This window comes from Eutrema salsugineum, unplaced genomic scaffold (assembly GCF_000478725.1).
Source record: "Eutrema salsugineum unplaced genomic scaffold, Eutsalg1_0 scaffold_18, whole genome shotgun sequence".
NCBI lineage: Eukaryota > Viridiplantae > Streptophyta > Magnoliopsida > Brassicales > Brassicaceae > Eutrema > Eutrema salsugineum.
The window spans coordinates 2,459,635-2,474,498 of NW_006256846.1; the positions used below are offsets into that span (position 1 = coordinate 2,459,635).

The 14,864-nt window shown below is 42.3% G+C and overlaps 1 non-coding gene and 1 pseudogene across 1 annotated transcript; both read left to right on the forward strand.

Annotated features, from left to right (window-relative positions):
* The first annotated feature begins 1,963 nt into the window (after positions 1 to 1,963).
* Positions 1,964 to 2,070, forward strand: LOC112087431. The gene has a single exon (XR_002900112.1). It is a non-coding gene; the product is annotated as a small nucleolar RNA R71 (small nucleolar RNA).
* Positions 2,071 to 13,115: 11,045 nt separating this feature from the next.
* Positions 13,116 to 14,864, forward strand: part of LOC112087258 — a 7,276-nt pseudogene continuing 5,527 nt past the window's right edge.

Below are 14,864 nucleotides of genomic sequence, written 5' to 3' on the forward strand. Positions count from 1 at the left end.
GGATGCCCTTGATAACCATTAGACCCTTGTCCTTGATGTCCCATCTTGAGGCCTTTTTTCACCAGCTCCTGAATACCATCTAGGTCCTTATCAAGTATTGCCTTAGTGAGACCTGCCCTGACCTCAGCAAAAAGTCCTGATTTCCCATTGCAATCTAGCTTATACTTCAGAGATCCATCATCATCAGCCCAAGGAGTCAGAGTAAAGTCTTGAGAAGAAGGGTCAGGTTCAATGCTCTTGTCTTTTGATGCTGAGCCATCACTCATGGTGTTCATCATCTTTAGATCAGCAATTGTAGGAGACCATGAGAGCAAGATGTCTTCTTCTCTGATCAATGGGCCTCCATTCTCATACTTGTAACCATTGGGGTGAGGGTCTTTCTCCTTTTCCAAAGCTGAAAGAGATTGGGATGCACCTAGAATTCCAGCAGTGCCCACATACTTCATCTCAAGTACCTTAGGGGGTTCTATCTCTTGAACAACTGATCCACAAAATTCAGCCAAAGGAGGTGTAACAGGGTAAGATACATCCTTATCCACCTTTGAAAGCACCACTCTTTGAGTATCAAAGTCAATCATTGCACCAGTGGTGTTGAGAAATGAAGTTCCAAGCAAAAGGGGGAGCTCCTTTGTCTTCTTCATCTTCATGATTACAAAATCAGTGGAGATTATACATTCACCAACCTGTAGTGGATAGTTTTCCAAAAACCCATATGGTTTCTTGGAGTAGGAATCTCCAAAGGTGATAGAAGAAGGGTAGGACATTATAGACTTGACCTTTAACTTCTCCATCATGTCCTTAGATATTATACTAACAGTTGAGCCTGAATCACACAAAGCATTCTCCACTTTAAAGTTGCCAAGACTGCAAGAGATGGTGAACTTCCCTGGGTTACCTAGCTTTGGGAGGGAGGTGGGCTTCATCTGAGTTGATTCAGAGGTGGATGCACTATCTGTTGGCTTTGCTTGACCAGTGGCAGCTCTGTTGTTGCAAGAGACCCTGAAGCAGTCCCTTGCTGAACAGAAAAAACTGAACGGGCTGCCCCCACACTTTCATTCTCAATGTCCTCATTGAGTTCATGTAAGAAGCCCATGAAATCCTCTATAATGGCAGTCTCATCCACATGAGTTTGTACAGGTTCACTAGAGACTTGACCATAGAGAAGGTCTTCTATTTCTTGCACAGCAGCTGAATGGTCATCATTGCAGTAGATGGCATTGCAGAAGTGCAGATGCCCTTGTTCTTTTTAATAGCCTTTATTTCAGCTCCTAGTGTCTCCAGGTCGGATACCATCTTTTGTTGTCCTATTAAGAGCTGTTGGAGAACAACATTGAAATTAGGAGTTTGTTGAACATGTGGTGGGCCAAAGCCAGGAGGACGAGCCTTTGGCTGCAGGCTGACTTGATTTGTGAAGCTGTTCCCTTGATTCTGAACCGCTGGTTGCTGAAAACCCTGTTGACTTTGGTTTTTACTTTGGTACTGATTCTGTTGAACAAAGCCTTGAGGGGGGTATACTTGGTCTTGGGGGTTGGCCACATTGTTGCTCATACAGGACAAGTTCTGGTGTTTGTTGAAGTTGTTGTAACCATTAAACTTTTTTTGATTCCCAATGAAGTGCAGCTCCACTTGAGTAAGACCCTCTTCATTGATATTGGTGAAACATCCCTTCTCCTCAATCCCATAATTTATAGGCTTTTGAGTTGCAGCTAGGGCTTTGTCAAGCTTGATATTCAGCGCTTTGATCTTCTCTTCCAGCCCTTGGTTTCTACCAGAATCCTCTCCTCTATAGCTTCTATCATAATCTTCCCCATAGGTTTCTTGGCTCATGGCTAAGTTCTCAACAATTTCCATAGCTGCATTGATTTCTTTTGCCAAAAAATTCCAATTTGATGCTGTGTCAAACTGATTCGTGATCTTGGGGACAGCTCCTCTATACAAAGTGCTAAGGAGAGAGGCTTCTAAAAGGCCATGATGTGGACACTGATTTGTGTAGCTTCTAAACCTGTCCAAAGCTTCTCCAAAAGTTTCATTAGACTGCTGAGTGAAACCTGAAATCTGGTTTCTTAGTTTGGCAGTCCTTGAGCTTGAAAAGAACTTGGATAGAAAGGCAAGCTTGCACTGCTCCCATGTTTGGATGGATCCTCTTGGGAGATTCTTTTCCCACTGATGTGCCTTATCTCCTAAGCTGAATGGAAACAATCTCAGTTTGAAGATGTCTTCAGATACCCCATTGATCTTTGTGAGATCACAAACTCTGTCAAACTGATCTAGGTGCTCCAAGGGATCCTCAATAGGTAAGCCATGGAACTTCTGATTCTGCACCATACTGATCAAAGAAGCTTTTACTTCAAAGTTGTTGTTCTGCACAGGAGGTGGCCGGATTCCTGCTCCATACTGGTGTGCATAAGCTCGGTCATTCTCACCAACAAAGGCTGGTGGTGGCTGATGACGTATGGGTGGGTTGGGGAAGGGTTGTGGCTGGTTAACTTGAGGTCGGTCTTGGTTCTGATTACCCTGAGCATGTCCCTGATGGACCTGATCCTGTTGAACTTGAATTCCAATCCCATTACCAGCTCTTTGACCGTGATCAGCTTCTTGAGCCTGATGCTCATTCCCAACTAGCTGATCCATCATTCCTAACCTTTCCAAGTGAAGTGCTCTTTCTCTTTGTGTTTTTGCTTGTCTTCTTGTGATCATAAACCTGAAAACAAAGACAGAACTTGAAAGGTGATCAGTAAAACAATGAAACTTGATCTCAAAAACTATATCAGAAACTAATGCTAACAATCCCCACACAATATGGCAATGGCGCCAGTTGGTAACTAAGGTTTTCAAGGCCTTAATAAGGGTTATCAATCCCTTAGCTGTTGCAGCATAAAGGGTATCACTCCATAAGTGTGGTTGCCAAACACTAGTTTATGTGATAAACTCTTAAGTCAAGTGATCAAAGATGAGTTTTGGTGTGAACAAAGTAACAAAGTAACAAGAAAGCATAAAACAAGAAACAAGAAAAGCAATGATTAATGAACTAAACAAGGCAACAAAACAAGATGATGGTGCTTAAGCAAATGATGGAAGATAAGCCTCTATGTGTGATCATTGATTAGGGTGCTTTCAATGCAAACTAATGATACTAAACAACAATGCAACACTTGCTACTCTTTAGTCTAGGCTTCTTAATCAGATTAATCCACTCTCATGACAGAAATCTCTTTGCAAATCACTTAATCAAGTCTAACAACTATTAGAGATAACCAAGCAATCAACAAGCATAATGTTTCAAGCCTAATTAGTGACCTAACAATCTTTAACAAAGAATGACTGAATCTTCTACAGTAAGACATAGCAAGCAATCACATGATCTCTTATCCAATAAACTTAGAACTCTAATCTAGATTAATCCTCTCATGAAGGCATTAACCTCTACACTAATCCATTTTCAAACCAAATCATCATTTGTGAAATATGAATCAATGAGCATTAAGAAACAGTTCTAATATGTCATTCATGCATTTAACAATCATTCCCATGATGAAAAAGGCATAAACCCTTCAGTTAGCTCATTCAGGCATTTCATCAAACACCTTGTGGTGGAGAAATGCCTAAGTTCTAGATCAAGCTTATAATGAGAGATCTAGCATACGGATCAGCTAACTAAGGAAAGGAGAAGAGAATCTAAGCTTAAACAATAATTAATATACATCTAAGCACCCTAAATCTACACACCAAGATTCTTAAAGAGAGACTACTCACTAATCATGATGAACACACCATTTTCTTTGCAAGAGGTGATGTCGATCATGATTAGAAGTCAAGATGAGATGAAGAAATGATAAGAAACAGCTTTAAGATGATTAAATCTGCTAGATATCTCTTGATCAAACTCGTTTTTACACTAAAGAGGCAAAGAAAACAAGAGAGAATAAAGCTTAAGTCTTGGAAAAAACCCTAAAAAGCATATATAGTGTCTCTTGCGGACCGGGTCAGCCCAGGACAAACTGGGTACTGACCCGGCTTCAAATGGGTCATGTCTCATGGGTCAGGTGCTTCCCAAGTCGCAGGTCCAAGTCGCACAGCTATAGAAACAGCCTTGTGCACCTTAAATCCTTCAGTCCCAGCCGCATGCCTATATAGGTGTAAACTGCGAGTGTTTGTACTGTTCAGGCTTTCTTCTCTTCAACTCGCACAACCAAGACGCATTCTTGAGATAATATGTGTGCGAGTTGGTCCTTTTTTAGTCCCAAGTCGCAGGCCCAAGTCGCACAACCATAGAAACAGCTTTGTGCACCTTAAATCCTTCAGCCCCAGCCGCATGACTATCTAGGTGTAAACAGCGAGTGTTTGTGCTGTTCAGGCTTCCTTATCTTCAACTCGCAGAACCTGGACGCATTATGGAGAGAATATGTGTGCGATTTGGTCATCTTTAGTCCCAAGTCGCAGGCCCAAGTCGGTGTAAACCGCGAGTCTTTCTGTGGTTCTGTTCTCTGCTCGACAATCTCGCATGCCTAAGTTGCACTCGAACCACTTTGAATTCAGGGGAGCGTAACTTCCAGGATATGGATTCAAATGTCATGATTCCAACTTCAGTGGAAAGAGAACTCAAATATCTCGAACTTTGGTGAAGAAACCTTCAGAGCTTGGGAAGTGGAAGGTTCCCTGGACGGCTCATCTCTGCAGCACATTGAAACGATAAAAAAAAGCTCTTGGACCAGTGGTTCACTCCGGAGACGGTATCTTTCAGCACAGCTCCAAACTGTATGATCTTAGAAGTTCTGGAAAGAGCACTCAAAGACCTTGAATCTTGATGAAGTCCCCGGCAACTGAATCAGACTGGAAAGGCATCGTCCCACGCAATCTTTGTGACTCATCGGATCGGTCTTGAAACTGTCGCGAGACAGGTGTGTCTTCGGGTGAGCTTAACTCTCATCTTACGATTCCAAATCCAATGATTCGACCTGTTATGGGACCGTGACTCGATCATCTCCATCTTTGCTGCAGGCCTTGTAAGCTGAATCAGACTGGAAGGTTTCCCGGAGTTGCTCCGGAAAGGATGCGAAATATGTCTGTCTTCCGGTGGGCTTATCTTTCAGATCGCTGCTCCACATTCATCGATTCCAGCTGTTATGAAATTTAAACTCAATTATCTTGATCTTTCCTGAAGACCCCAAAGACTGAATCGGCCGGCAAGACCTTCTGGTGACGCGATTTCGGAAATGTATCTGCACCCAGGAATTTTGGCCGAGAGACTTGAACGGCCGGTACGTATTTTGGCCGAGAAATCCACCCGCGGTACATGAAAATTGCCGAGAAAAAGCTTCCTGCGGTACAGGCCAGCGCCATGAACCTTCAAAAAGCTGTTTTCACTAATTTTAAAGCTCTGATCACCATTTCTTTTCCTGGTTTCACCTTTTCAGCTCCAAATAGCTCCAAATACACCTGATAAACACTCCAAACCATGCAAAGACTCATTGGGACCTAATGCCGCCCCTAAGCCCTAAAAAACACCTAAAGGCCTAAAATGCATGAAATAAAACATGATTTGGAATGGATTATACAACCTAAATGCTGCAAATTATGAACATATCAATCAAGAAGAAGATCACCAACACCAAAAGCAAGCCACAAACCACTTGGAACTCCAACTTCAACAAACCACTCGACAAAGGCAAAAGGGTGGAGATTGATTCACGCTTCAAAGGCGAGGCAATTGAAACAAGCAAAGACACCAGGCAAGAGGCAGGTAAGATCAATAACCCTCAGCGTGCAAGAGATATTACTTGTTTCAAATGCAGGGGAAGAGGTTATATGTCTCGCGAGTGCCCAAACAACCGAGTGATGCTCATGACCGAGGCTGGAAACTATGAGTCACACGATGAAGCTGATGTTCAATAACATCAAGACGATGAGTATAGTGACATAGCTTATCCAGACACAGGAGAGCTCCTTGTCACTAGACGTGTACTAAGTGTAATGGTTGAGCCAGCCGAGACCATACAAAGAGAGAACATCTTTCATAGCCGTTGCACTATAAAAGGGAATGTATGTAACCTAATTATTGATGGTGGGTCTTGTACTAATGTTGCAAGTGCTCACATGGTTGATAAGCTAGGCCTTGAGAGAACTAAACATCCACGGCTCTATTGGCTGAGATGGCTCGATGATAAGGTAGAGCTTAAGATTACCGATCAAGTCACCATTCCATTTAGCATAGGAAAATATCAATATCAAGTTTTATGCGATGTAGTTCCTATGCAAGCTGGTCATTTATTGTTAGGTAGGCCATGGCAATTATATAATAGAAACTAAGCATGATGCTAGGACTAATATGTATACTCTTATGCATAACAAAAGAAAATTTAGTTTAGCACCTCTTACACCATCACAAGTGCATGAACTACAAATGCAAATGCTTAAAGAAAAAGAAAGTATACTCTGGTGTTTTAAAAAGGAAAGTACAGCCTATAAGTGAAAAGAAAGAAAGAAAAGAAGCCAAAAGGCTCAGGTGTCCAAAGAGATAAGAAGAGAGGCTGGAAAATGCTAAGGGAAAGAGAGCTAAGTGTAAAGTTTAGAACTCAATGCTAGTGTTTGTAAATGAAAAGTGAATCCCCTAGTAAGAGAAAAAAAATGGGTGAAAAGAGAAATGTAAGGTTCATGAGTGAGGAGAAAAGTGTGAGACTTTGGTTTAGAGGCATCTTAGGTATTGAGGTGAGATGGGTTCTTCCCCTTGTATGCATCAGTTGCTTTTTACCTTTAGCCTTCTGCCAAAGTTTGATCATCAAAGAGTGATCCCTTGCTTCATTACTCATAAGTATTGAATGAGATCATCTTTATCTGATAACCTCATCCCTTAGCCAAACAATTTATTTGAATAAGCATCAGTTGATCGACATGGTTACAACTTAAGGAATGTTAAAAAGGCTGGATGATAAGAATGCTTGCGTAGGTCAGGATGGTTCACCAATGGAAGACTCATGGCTATACCCACCAACACTACGGAGCAATTTGGTTGGCGTTAACTCTGCATGGAAGAAAAGGCCTACCCATCGTGGCAAGAGTTGCCCTACTCGACACTAGATACAGAGAATACCAGCATGCTTGCGTAGCCACAATTCAGACGACCCTGAATGCAGGCACGGTAATTGTCACTCTCTACCCAAACTTCAACATATCACTTGAAGACCCTCAAATCTTCCAAAACATGCAAATCTAGCTACAAATCACAGGCGCTACCCAAGTTGGCAACACATATGTAGCAACACTCCACCATCAGATGGCGTATAGGGTCCAAAACCATGCTATGGACCTCAGTCTCCCGTGAGACACAGGAGATGCACTGCTTATACAGCTAGAATCTTAACACAGTCCATCATGCATCCATATCCCCAGGCAAATCCCTAGAGAAGAATTAGTTAAATTACTTCCAGAGTCTTGGGTGACAAATTACGAAAAGCTTCATGAAAGCAGCGTACCGATTCAATCCGTGGAGTCTTTTATCTACAAGAGAAAAGACGGAGCAATCGAGATATCTTTCAAACAACTGGATGGTGAAAAACCACGGCAGCCAGGGTTTTGCACTGAGATAAATGCAATCTCTCCAGCCGAAGAAGTACAACCCCTGAGGCAATATTTGCCCGGTGTTCCAATAAACAAATTTAATGCAGCCGGAGACCCTATTTATGCATTCTCAGACAAAACAGGTCACAAAGTCTTTGACGTCTGTGACTGTGACTATTGCCTAATGAGTAGCTCAGATGAAGAAGAAAAACCAAGGCGAAGAAAAAAGAAGTCATCCCAGCAAATTCTCAAGGAACGATACGAATGTGGAGGCCCCAAAGTTGGTATTCTTGAAGAACCTACGGGGAAAGAGTTTGAATACTATGTCTTGTATTCAAACAGATCAACTCCACCAACCCCTAAGAATGAAGATGTCCGCACATGTTATATGTTCGGTTCTTCTTCCTCTCAAGAGCCAACATTTCCAACACGAGAATTTGAAGAAGGTAACATCAGGAGCTCATGGAAAATCAGAAATACGAACGTTAAAAATCCAGATGCAGCGGCAAAACAAGTTAGTGCTGCAGAAGCAACTTTAAATTGGCAATCAAAAAACTTTATGGTCCAAAACCATCTCTTGAGCCAAATCGACAGAAAGGTATCTATCCTAGACCTTTCAATCAAAGAAATCAACAAAAGGATAAGTTCTCTTCACCAAGAACTCTTACACCTGGCGACTACTGTTTTCACAACTTCCCCACTCATGTACCAAAAGGAGTCAGAGCTAAGATCCCTTAAAGCCCAATTACAATCATTACAAAACCAGCCCAAAACACAGACCCCAATGCCATATAATCTCTTCACACCCTATCCTATATATTCTCCACCAGCCATGACCCAAACAAAACCTCTCTCCTTTTCCCATGACCCAAGTATCTTTGGATCATCCTCCTTCCTACCAACAAGAATCAAAGAGCAACGTCCTACAAAAAAGAAACACCCAGCTGTTCCTAAAGAAACTCCGAAGATTTCTGCGCTAGAAAACACAAAGACTACTGCACCTGAAAAGATTGAAGCAGAGTTTATGGTGGAACACGCCAAAAATCCAATCTCTTTATTTCTTGAACAAATGGCGGAGCAAACAAAACCACCAAAGCAACAAAGTTCTGTGAAAAGCCTGATGACGCTACAAGAAAGTTCAGACGAGGAGTTCATAATCCCAAACTTCATGATGGCCGAACCAACTGTAGAAGAAGAAGATATGGAAAGCGATGGAGGAAACATATCTGAAGACAGAAGAGAACCACAGAGGCCTCAAACTCCACCAGACTGGAATCCAAGAAGCCACACTGACTCACACAGTGGTTTCTCTTTCGACAATGTTCCCCCATCAAAATGGAGAGACAAAATTTACGAGATGCTTGCATGGCTGACCGAACAACTGCTCAACCCAGGAGCTACTCTCCCTACAGTAATAGACAAGCTAATCTCCAAATTCCATGGTCGTCTCAGACAGTGGTGGACCAGCCTTGGAGATTACAGAGAGCTACAGATCCGCCAATCTCATTCGGTGGACACCGTGATTGAACATATCCACAACGAATTCCTTGGCATGTGGGATCACTATACAATCCAAGCAAGAGAAGAATATATGAGCATGAGATGCTGCTCTTTCAAAAGAAAAGATCTGGAGAAGCACTATGAGAGGATGTCAAAAAGATTATATGCACTAAATGGAATTGACGATGTCAATCACAAGCAGGCGTACTTAAACCAACTTCCAGAGCCTCTTGGGAATGAGACCTCTCGAATATTATCCCTAAAGAATATGACTCTAAGTCAAGCTTCTTTGGGAGAAATATACCAGATCTCTCTTGCAGCCCTCGAGAAGCTATGCAACCACCAAAAGTTCTTCAAACAGCTGCAAGAACAAGGAACACTACTTGGAAGAGCATGTGACCGCCCAGAACTCTCCATCAAATGCAAAAAAAAAAGGTGTGGATGTTCTACGAGCTATAAACAGGAGAAAAAATCAAGAAACAAATGGGAAAAGAGGTATCCCAAGCTATCTGGTGGAAAGAAATGGAAATTCTTCAGGAGAAAGAAACAAAGAGGCTACAAGAAATCTGACAGATGCTACATCTGCAAAAACAAAGGACATTATGCAAAACAGCGTCCAAATAAGAAGAAGAGGGATAATCTCCTTGGATATCTAGCCCAAGTGGAAGACATTGACGACTCAGACATCGAGTCCATCTTCTCTCTTGATGATGAACCAACTGATGATACAGTCCTTGCAATGGGAATTGAGCATAATGATAAATCTCAGAAGAATCTGAAGCCGAAGAAGAAGAGGATGCTGACGACCAATTCATGCTTTTTGATCTCTACACCCTAGACTCATGCAAGGTTGAAGAGTCAAAAGAAGCAGATTTGGCGTATCTATCCCAACCAGCTCCAAATGCCAAGATCTACATCTTCCCTACCAAATACGATAAGCCTATATCGGTGATAGCCTTCTTTGATACGGGAGCGGCATCTTCAATCATCAAACCAGATATACTCCCATCAACCCATTGGGATCGGTGTTCAGTAGCCTTCAAAGCAGCCAATGGGCAGATATTCCACATCTCCCTCATCAGTAAGCCCATCCATATCCAATTATTCCCAGGATATATAGTTAAATCTAAAGTATATGGGTCTGATCTTCCGAGAAAAGACTTCATATTTGGATTTGATATCCTCCATAGCCTTAAAAGAATACTCTTGGCACCCAAAAAGCCTTAAACACAAAAACCACCTGTTACCATGGACAACCATTTCCCACTTTTACCCCATGGAACTCCTGAACCCCATCAAAGAAGAGATTACCAAGACCTCTTGTGCCAGTTCTCACTCAGAATTCCTCACCAAATGTTCCTCACCCCTATGGCAATATCCAGACTTCTTCATATCTTTGCCATTCAAGAAAAATGAAGATATCAATCCCACAAAGGCTAGTCATCTAGGGATGAATCCAGATCATTATACTCTGGCACTTGAAGAAGTAAACCTACTCCAAAAGGAAGGTCTCATCGAAAAAACAACTTCAGCATAGGCATGCGAGACTTTCTACGTCAACAAAAGGGCAGAACAAGTCCGAGGAAAATTGAGGTTAGTCATCAATTACCAGCCACTCAATCACTTCATTGCTGATGACAAGTTACCATTACTGAAGCGAGAAGTCTTATTCCAAAGGCTCCCACAAGCACAAGTCTTCTCAAAGTTCGACTTAAAAGCGGGATTCTGGCAATTGGGAATCAAACCAGAGGATAGACCTAAAACAGGTTTTTGCATTCCAGACCATCATTTCCAATGGAAGGTTATGCCATTTAGATTAAAGGTGGCCCTATCGCTATTTCAAAAGGCAATGACAAAGATATTCGAGCCAATACTTCCAAATGCACTGGTATACAACTTTGCTGCAGGCCCTGTAAGCTGAATCGGACTGGAAGGTTTCCCGGATCGGCATTCTTTAACTCGTCTTGGCGTTGCTCCTGAAAGGATGCAAAATAGGTCTGTCTTCCGGTGGGCTTATCTTTCAGCTCGCTGCTCCCAATTCATCGATTCCAGCTGTTATGAAATCTAAACTCAAAGATCTTGATCTTTGCTGAAGACCCCAAAGAAGAAGACTGAATCGGCCGGCAAGACCTTCTGGTGACGCGATTTCGAAAATATATCTGCACCCGGGAATTTTGGCCGAGAGACTTGAACGGCCAGTACGTATTTTGGCCAAGAAATCCACCCGAGGTACATGAAAATCGCCGAGAAAAACCTTCCTGCAGTACAGGCCAGCGCCAAGTACCTCCAAAAGGCTGTTTTCACCATTTTTAAAGCTCTGATCACCATTTCTTTTCCTGGTTTCACCTTTTCAGCTCCAAATAGCTCCAAATACACCTGATAAACACTCCAAACCATGCAAAGACTCATTGGGACCTAATGCAACCCCTAAGCCCTAAAAAACCACCTAAAGGCCTACAATGCATGAAATAAAACATGATTTGGAATGGATTATACAACCTAAATGCTGCAAATTATGAACATATCAACTCCCTCACATTTGTCCTTTGCTTGTCCTCAAGCAAAAAGAACAGATGAGAGAAAGAGGTTGAATGCATAGGGAGTTAATATTTCCTTTGAAAGAGAGAAGTGACCATTAAGAGAATTCAAATTCATTCTCAATATGCAATGCAAGACCATACTCGGATGTATCAACTCAACAATAATCTCCACAAGTTTTTATTCCTCAACTCTTTGACATTCATTAAGCTTTTTAACAAGTGGATCAAATGATGCAATGTTCAAACAAGCAAAGTTTAGCTAGGGTGAGGTTATGAGACTAAAATGATCTCATCAGCGCCTGAGTGGGTTCAATGCAGCAAGGGGATCTCTCTATGAATGATCAAACTTTGGCAGAATGCTAAAGGTAAAAAGCAACCTATACATACAAGGGCAAGGACTCATCCCACCCCACACTCTACTCAAAGCTTTCTCACTTGCTCACTCTCTCAAGAACCTCACTTTCCACACTTATTTTCCTCTCACTAGCGGACTCACTTTTTATTTTCACACTCAAGTCTTGGAGTTCAAACCTTACATAGCTGTTTTTCACTTTCTTTTGTAACCTCTATCCTCTTTTTCTTTCTTTTTAAAACATTTGAGCTCTTTGGCTTCTTTTCTTTTCCTTTCACTTAGAGGCTAGACTCATTCTTTTCAAAACACTAGAGCTCACTTTCTTTGACTCAAACTCCAAGACTGATTTCTTTTCTTTTTCTATCCCCTAGTTCTCACCACTCTCCTTTTTCCACTCACCAACAAGTATTCCCCCACACTAAGTTCTTGCCAAATCTTTCAGCTCCTTGATGATGGAACTTAGCACTCAATGAGACTTGCCCTTCTCGCTCTAAACCTAACACTTTCTGCTAAGTTTGATCCAAGATGGCCTTTCAATCACACACAAACATTTGGCTTGAAGGAAGGATGGGTTCAGGGTGAGGAAAACTGATCCATATGCGGACTCAGCTATTTGAGCTAAGGAAGAGGTAAAAACAGGATTCTAGCTCAAATATGTATATCGGTATCCACAAGCTTATTCAAACAATGCATCACAGGATAATTTCAAGTTAAGTTCAAGGTTTTCACTTATTAGAGTTGAGTTCAATTCAAAAGAGGGCTAAGTGTAAAGTTTAGAACTCAATGCCAGTGTATTTAAATGAAAAGTGAATCCCCTAGTAAGAGAAAAAAAATGAGTGAAAAGAAAAATGTGAGGTTCATGAGTGAGGAGAGAAGTGTGAGACTTTGGGTTAGAGGCATCTTAGGTATTGAGGTGAGATGAGTTCTTGCCCTTGTATACATCAGTTGCTTTTTACCTTTAGCTTTCTGCCAAAGTTTGATCATTCAAAGAGAGATCCCTTGCTTCATTACTCATAAGTATTGAATGAGATCATCTTTATCTGATAACCTCATCCCTTAGCTTAACAATTTATTTGAATAAGCATCAGTTGATCGACATGGTTACAACTTAATGAATGTTAAAAAGGCTGAATGATAAAAATGCTTGTGTAGGTCAGGATGGTTCAACAATGGAAGACTCATGGCTATACCCACCTGCACTACGGAGCAATTCGCTTGGCGTTAACTCTGCATGGAAGAAAAGGCCTACCCGTCGTGGCAAGAGTTTCCCTACTCGACACTAGATACAGAGAATACCAGCATGCTTGCATAGCCACAATTCAGACGACCCTGAATGCAGGCACGGTATTTGTCACTCTCTACCCAAACTTCAACATATCACTTGAAGACCCTCAAATCTTCCAAAACATGCAAATCCAGCTACAAATCACAGGCGCTCCCCAAGTTGGCAACACATATGTAGCAACACTACACCATCAGATGGCGTATAGGGTCCAAAACCATGCTATGAACCTCAATCTCCCGCGAGACACAGGAGATGCACTGCTTATACAGCTAGAATCTCAACACAGTCCATCATGCATCCATATCCCCAGGCAAATCCCTAGAGAAGAATTAGTTAAATTACTTCCAGAGTCTTGGGTGACAAATTACGAAAAGCTTCATGAAAGCAGCATACCGATTCAATCTAAGAGAAAAGACGGAGCAATCGAGATATCTTTCAAACAACACAATGGTGAAAAACCACGACATCCAGCGTTTTGCACTGAGATAAATGCAATCTCTCCAGCCGAAGAAGTACAACCCCTGAGGTAATATTTGCCCGGTGTTCCAATAAACAAATTTAATGCAGCCGGAGACACTATTTATGCATTCTCAGACGAAACAGGTCACAAATTCTTTGACGTCTGTGACTGTGACTATTGCCTAATGAGTAGCTCAGATGAAGAAGAAAAACCAAGGCGAAGAAAAAAGAAGTCATCCCAGCAAATTCTCAAGGTACGATCGAATGTGGAGGCCCCAAAGTTGGTATTCTTGACCACCATGACGCACATGTCTAAACCGGAACACAATCCCAACTGCCAATTGTCCATTTATAGCCTTTGCCCCACAATGTCCTTCCCTCGTTGGAACAGCCATTTTCTATTGCAGGTCCCGGTCGGAGTATCATACCTTCGATCGATAGAATTTGTTCCGGCCGGTTCACCGATCTTAAAATTCGTCGGATCACCATGGCTGAATAAGTGTCCATGGGCGACACACTCCAACTCAGATAAACCCATTGCCTAGGCAGATCCATGACTTTCCAACAAAGGCACGACCATCCAACCTAGGCGAGTGAATTAATTACCATGGGACATGTCCGAGCAATGCTTTGGGGAAAGCACCGTTCACTCATCTCAGACTAATGCCTAGTTGGATCCATCTCTTCCCGCCCAGAAGACACAACCATCCGACTAGGCGAGCGAAAACCGATAGGGACTTGCTGCTTTTGGAAGTTTTCCCGCAAACAACAGATGGTCTTTTTGAATAAACCGTACCTTTTACCGTCGGCGAAGACGGTTTGTACCATCACAAAATCCTACAGACTACCCGGCATGAGAAAGAGACCTAAGACCCGCAGGAAACGCATCAAATTCCTGAGTTCATGACGAACAGCAAGACGAAGGATCAGATTCTAGGCAACCGAGTGCACCGCGTGGGAGTGATCTTGTCTGTGAGCATAGCTATAAGACGTGTCTAAACCCGTGCGGGACTCAGTGCTTCGAACCCGATTACCGATTCGGACACCCTTTGGACTTCCTTCGTCACGCCATGTCCCTACCTTGTTGGAATCGACGTTTTCAATAGCAGGTCCCGGTCGCAGTATCATACCTTCGATCAATAGAATTCGTTCCGGCCGGTTACCCGAGCTTAAA